Genomic DNA, 6,672 nt, shown 5'->3' on the forward strand with positions numbered 1-6,672 from the left:
GCAGCAGCAGGAAGTGTGACCCGAGCCATGGAGGGGAGTTTATAGGAGGTTCTCAGCTACAAGCCAAGTCACTGGGCTGTGAGTTGCTGCTCCATAAGTCGTGGCTTTATTTTCTGGAAAACTTACTTGTGGGGGCAGCCTTCTCTGTCAACTCAGATTTTCAAAAATATCTACTTTGATTTGCTGCCAACTAATGTAATATGATAGAACCCAATTTGATCTTATTAACGTTGATGAGGTTGAATTAGCTAACGTCAGGCCCATTTCCAAAGTGCACACAGGTTGCCGAGGAGGGGACCCCGTGAAAGCGCTGCACTGGGGGCCTCGTCTCTCTTGCAGCCCCCAGAGGCCTGGAGGCCTGGGGTGCAGTTTGCAGAGATCACTGATACTCTTGTCCCTCGGGCAGTGACAAGGGCACCAGCTGAGTCACGGCTGCCAGGTACCTGGCACAGGGCCTGGGAAATCCCTTGCCCACCGGGGGCCATGGCACGCATGTCTGCAAGATCAGGCCACAGCTCACTGAACAATAGTGCAAGGACGGCTCTTGGACCCAAGGAAGCAGCCCTGACACCACCTGCCCTGTGTGCTGGGCTTTTTGATTTCTCAGATCCCCTGCTCAGTCTCCCGGTCTCTTCCTCTGGTCACCGCTGCCAGCATGCCTCTCCTACAACAGCAAATGCCTCCTGCCTTCCACCCTCTGTGCTCCAGCCGTGCTGCAGCTGAACTTTTTATAACAGAGCACAGAGAACAAGTGCCTTGCGAGCACACCGTGAGCGAAGCGGTGGCCTTACTGTGACCGTTGAGATGTGGTGTGGCTCCTTAGGGCTTCCTGGATGTCTGGGTCAGCTGCACATGGGTGTCACCTGGTCACGTGCACGTACCCGAGTGCCTGCTGTTCCTTGCCCTTGTTTGTCTCATTAGACAAAACGTCCGATCTCAGGGAGGCTGCACACCTGTACGCCAGGTGACCATCTCCTGAGGTCCACAACCGTGAGGGACAGATGCCACTGGGGCCTTGTGTCTGAGTCAGAGAGGGAGCCCAGGGCTTCCCTGGTGGCGCAGTGGTTGAGAGTCCGCCTGCCGATACAGGGGACACGGGTTCGTGCCCCGGTCAGGGAAGATCCCACATGCCGCGGAGTGGCTGGGCCCGTGAGCCATGACCGCTGAGCCTGCGCGTCCGGAGCCTGTGCTCCGCAACGGGAGAGGCCACAACAGTGAGAGGTCCGCGTACCGCAAAAAAAAAAAAAAAAAAGAGAGAGGAGGGCAGGGCATCCCGCCTCCCTGCCTGGACTGGGCGTGTGCTCTTCTACAAGAAGATTGTATTTGGAAAAGATAAGCAAAATCAGGTGAAGCAACTGGATACCTATTGAGATGATATCTTCATCCCGAATACTACTCGAATGTATTTTTTAGAAGGTTAATGTTATTTATTATAGCTTTAAAAATGGAATATCCCGCAGCATGGCACTAATAAAGGTACGCTCTGGAACCTTTGCACACCAAGGGAAGATGCTCACGTAACAGTGCTACTGAGAGGAGAGCACAAAGACTGTAGAATAGATGTGAACAGGTGCCTGGTTCTGCACGTGCAAGACAAGTTATGTGACAATTGTGGACCAAGCCTGGGGAAAGGCCAGGGGTTCTGATGTCAGGCAACAGTGACCTAAGGTAGGGGCCAGGTTTCCATGAGGAACGCCCATCTCCCCCCAAACCTAGATGTGCTTCCTGAAAGCAGTGAACACAGCAAGGTAGTGTAGGAGACGAAAGAACTCATTCATGGGCTCAACAGCCCCAAGACCACTTGGCCTTTGTCCTCCAGCCGCAGATCTAAGCGTCTATTAAACAGGAGCTAACCAGGGCCACAGACAAACACAGAAGCTGCCACACAGTAGGTGCTCAATAAAGAACCGTTGAATTAATGGAGCTGCTCCTAAGTGGGGTCCGAGTAAGGGATCTGACACATCTCACCACTCTTTTTTTTTTTTTTTTTTTTTTTTTTGCGGTACGCGGGCCTCTCGCTGTTGCGGCCTCTCCCGCTGCGGAACACAGGCTCCGGACGCGCAGGCTCAGCGGCCATGGCTCACGGGCCCAGCCACTCCGCGGCATGTGGGATCTTCCCGGACCGGGGCACGAACCCGTGTCCCCTGCATCGGCAGGCAGACTCTCAACCACTGTGCCACCAGGGAAGACCTTACTGCTCTTTATTGACTGAAAATGTCAGCCCGCTAACGGGGTCTAGGTAAATTAATTATAGAATTTAACACATTTATTTTAAAAGGCATTGCAAAGTGCCTTGATAAAGAACATATAACACCTGTCACGTTCATTATCCTAAAGATCGACTTACGTGCATTGTAGCCACTTAATAAAAAGCTAGCATTTACAAGATGTCAATTATTAGCAGGTGACAGCCGGAAGCAATGTTCTACGCATGCGTATCTACTCACGTGCTAGAGCATGGATACAACCATCTCTCTGGATGCAGCAAAAGACACACAACATGAGTTGTCAACTTATTTCCAGAAGTTCATGATCACATGGTGGGGGCACGGAAAGAAGAGGAAAAAACTTTCAGCTATGGTCCTTTATTCTTAGAGACCTCAGTCCCCCAGCCACAAGGGACATGCTTCGTTGAAATAATGGCTAACGTAGGTAAAAATGAAAGAGGAACTTTGACTTACCCAGGAAAGTCCAAATCAGATGTTTTCCAGTCTGAAAGCATGTGAAGCAGGTGTTTTCAGGGTAGGTGTGCATCTGGGACCAGGGTGGGTGTCCACCAGCATGGAGGAGACAGGCCCAGGGCAGGGGGGACATGGGGCTGCTCTCCCAGCGGCCTGCGAAGGACGCCAGTGCCCCCAAGACTTCACTGAGACCCCAGCCACCCGCATGGAGTAAAGCCCTCAAGGCAGACTCTTCAGATGTGGCCCTCAAGACAGCACCAGGCCGTGTCTGCACCCTCCAGGGCCCTTCGAGGAGCAGCAGCTGAGGGCGGTGGTGATGCCTCCCTGCCCCTCCCCACACGGGTCCTGCATCTCATCCCCACAGCCTTTGCTTCTCTCTGCAGAACAAGCTCCCTCTGGACCACAGGTCTCTTCCAAGGCAGCGGTGCTGGGAAGTCTGGTGCTCAGACCCAGAAGGAACCAGCAGGGAGGTTCTGTGGAGGTATCACTGATGATCTCCCCAGATTGAAAACGCTCACTTGGGAGAATAGGGAACTCCTGTGCACTGCTGGTGGAAGTGTAAATTGGTGAAGCCACTGTGGAAAACAGTAGGAAGGTACCTTAAAAAATTAGAAATAGACCTACCATATGACCCAGCAATCCCACTTCCGGGTATATATCCAAAGGAAATGAAATCAGTATCTCAAAGAGATATCTGTGCCCCATGTTCACGGCCGCGTTACTCGCAAAAGCCAAGATATGGAAACAACCCGTGTCCATCGATGGATGAGTGGATAAAGAAAACGTGAGACATGTATATATACATCTATATATATAAATATAATGAAATAGCTGTCCAGGAGGAAGATTTTCTTTTACGCTTCTAGATTCTTCTGGTTGGTATAAGAATTAAGTTGACATGAGGCAGATTAACAAGAGAAAATCAAACGAAGTTTAATAACATGTATATATGGGAGAGACCCAGGGAAACTGAGTAACTCGCCAATGGCCAAACCTTCACCTTAAATACCATCTTCAGCTAAAGACCATAGAGGATGTCGGGTAGGGATTTGGGGCTTCAAAGGGAATGCAGACAGTTCACCTGGTGACAGAAAAGCAGATGTTCGGTAAATCACCGTTTCCTGGGCCCTGCTGAGACAGTGGGACGCAGACTGGACTCTGGTATCCAGGCTCTGCTGAGCTGCCCCACCACACATAACCCACGTTCTTTGCAGATTTCTCTGGTGACAGCTCTGTTCCAGGAACAGACCCTTTATCTAAATTCTACAGGCAGCTAAGAGGGAGGTAAAAAAAAAAAAAAAAAAAAACACTTCCTGAGTCTTCTGTTTCTTAAAATAATCAGCCTAAATGAATCCTCATGCCAGAGAGATACATTTTGGGATGACAGACTTTGCTCCCCTACGCAGTCAAGGACTCAGGCCCCCTGGCTGGCACTGCTCTTCACAGATGTACATTTCTAGCCCCAGCACTTCCATTCCCAGGTCCCTTTATCTGAAGCCTTGGACAGGGGTCTTCTCCAGGCGCCTCTATGAGGCCTCCTTCGGGGAGGAGGGGAAACCTTGAAGGCACTTTCCCCACTCTGGCTTGGCACCCAGAACGTTTCCACTCCAAGCCCACCCCCTCACACCCACCCTCATCCTTGGGTCCATAGAACCGACAGAGCCTTTTGCTGGGCCTCCCCCTGCAGTAAGACGACCCCTACGAGGCTCTGCTCTGCATAGCCCTCAACAGGCGCACCATTTCCTGGGGGAAAATGGAACAGCTGTAGATGCTTGCATCGTTCATCACAGTAAGTGATTAAAGCTTTAGCGCTTCCATTTGTGGCTTGTGGCTTTAATTGCTTACACCTAACAGCTCAGCTCCCTCTCAGCTGAGCTCCTGGCGCTCCAGACTTGCCCTTGTGCCTGTAGCCAGAGACAGCAGTCAGTTTGCAAGGGCTCGTGTGATTAGATTAGGCCCACCAGGGTCTTATCCCTCCAAAGGTCATTGATTAGGAACTTTAGTTACATCCGCAAAATCCCTTTGCTCTGTGAAATGACATAATCACAGGAGCAGCAGCAGGGGCAGCCACCCTGGGAGGCAAACTTCTCCGTGTCGCCAGCTGTCCACGGACGCCGCTGTGCATTGCCTGCTGGGCCTTCAGCAGGCTCCTTATATCCTGTGTCCCAGCCCTCAGACTACCCGGGGACATACTTGCTCACGGCATGATCAGGGTGACCAGAACAACCAAGTAAAGATTTTGAGCAGTGTTGAATTTATGGGCTTGGCCAGCGGCCGTGCTGCAGGGGCCACACAGCTGGGTGGTCCCCTGGCCCAGCAGCATCCCCACGAGAGCCCCGGTCCCCTCCAAACATCAGATGACCTAGGGCACCACTCATCTACTGAGCTGAGTGGTTAGTGCCTGGAACTCTCAGCAGGACAAGATAATGCGTGGGCCATCATTTTATACAATTATACCAGATGCTTCTCTGTACAGATCAACACCTTCATACCCTATCTGTCCTGTTCGGTCTGTACAGATTCACCTCATGTTGTACATCGGAGGTGCCAGTTTGACAACTGTCCCGTTATGATGATTTACATCCAAACCACGTGTAGGTGATCATGCCAGTAAGAGTCTTCCTACTCAGGTGAGCGTCTTTCTCTAGAGGCAGGGGTGGCATGAAGGAAAATTTACCGGTCAAATCCATACACATTGTAATATGACCATGTACCGCCGAATGGCTCCTCAAAAACTAGCGCTCATATGTACTGAAAATAGTGTAGAAGTATATATATTTACCCATGGTTTGACCACCCCTAGATATTGCTGATCTTCTCAGTTGTTACCCATCAGACAGGTAACAAGAACTGCAAGTAGCTTCTGTTTACATTTTCCAGGTTAGTAATGGTTTCTTCATTGTCCAGTGCACGTAGGGAGCTGGAGGAGCTCGCAGGGGGGACCCGAGACAAGAAACACCCCACTCGGGGAGCTGGCGCCACCCGTGAGGTCGCAGGAACAAAGGACAGGGCTCGGGCTCCAGAGCCCATGCCCTTGGGGAAGGGCCGTCACCTGGCTGCGCTGAGACCTCTGTGGCTGGGCAGGCAGAGGGCTACTCAGAGCCGGGAGGCAGACCTTGGAGAAGGTCCTGCCCAGGGGAAAGGTGGGATTACAGAGGTTCTCGAAGAAAACACAGAGTGCGTCTTCTTTCTGTTACAGCATCTGTGAATTTGGTGTCAGAAAAGCGTTCTCAAATGGGACCCAAAGAATGCAATAACCATAAAGTGAAAGATTGCTAAATTGGACTTTGTTAAGATTAAGAACTTTAGGTAAAAACCATAGACACAAACGGGAACGATGTATTTGCGATGCATTTATCCCATAGAGGATTCATACCCAGAACGTCTAAAGAACTGCTACAAATCAATTTTCTTTTTAAAGAGAGACCAATTAAAAAAAATCAAAAGTTTGAACAAGCCCTTCAGAAAAGATGATATCCAAATGGCTAAGAAGCCTCGGACAGCCAATTCTACAGCATTACTGTTCAGGAAATTCAAATGAATATGTCATATACAGCACACACATCAGAATGACTAAAATTAAACAGACTAAATAAAATATTTTAAAACTGGCAAGATAAGCATTGCTGATGGGAGTGTAAATTAGTACAACAACTTTGGAAAACTGCTTGGCAGTATCTATACAGCTGAGCATACATACATACCCCCTCTGACACAGCCTAACAGAGATTATGGCTTATGTCCACAAAAAGACGTTCAAGTATGCAAAAGCTAGAAAAATTAGACAATTAAAAATTTTACGCCAGTAATCGAACAGATACATATATTTTGATATATTCAAACAATAGTGCATAGCAATGATGAAATGAATGATTGCTGCATGAAATAATACGGATGAGTTTCACAGCCGTAACCTTGAGTGGAAAAGCTAGATATAAAAAAGTACCCGGGGGGCTTCCCTGGTGGCGCAGTGGTTGAGAGTCCGCCTGCC

The sequence above is a fragment of the Monodon monoceros genome, unplaced genomic scaffold (genome assembly GCF_005190385.1).
Source record: "Monodon monoceros isolate NGI ecotype Baffin Bay Population unplaced genomic scaffold, NGI_Narwhal_1 Super_Scaffold_9, whole genome shotgun sequence".
Lineage (NCBI taxonomy): Eukaryota > Metazoa > Chordata > Mammalia > Artiodactyla > Monodontidae > Monodon > Monodon monoceros.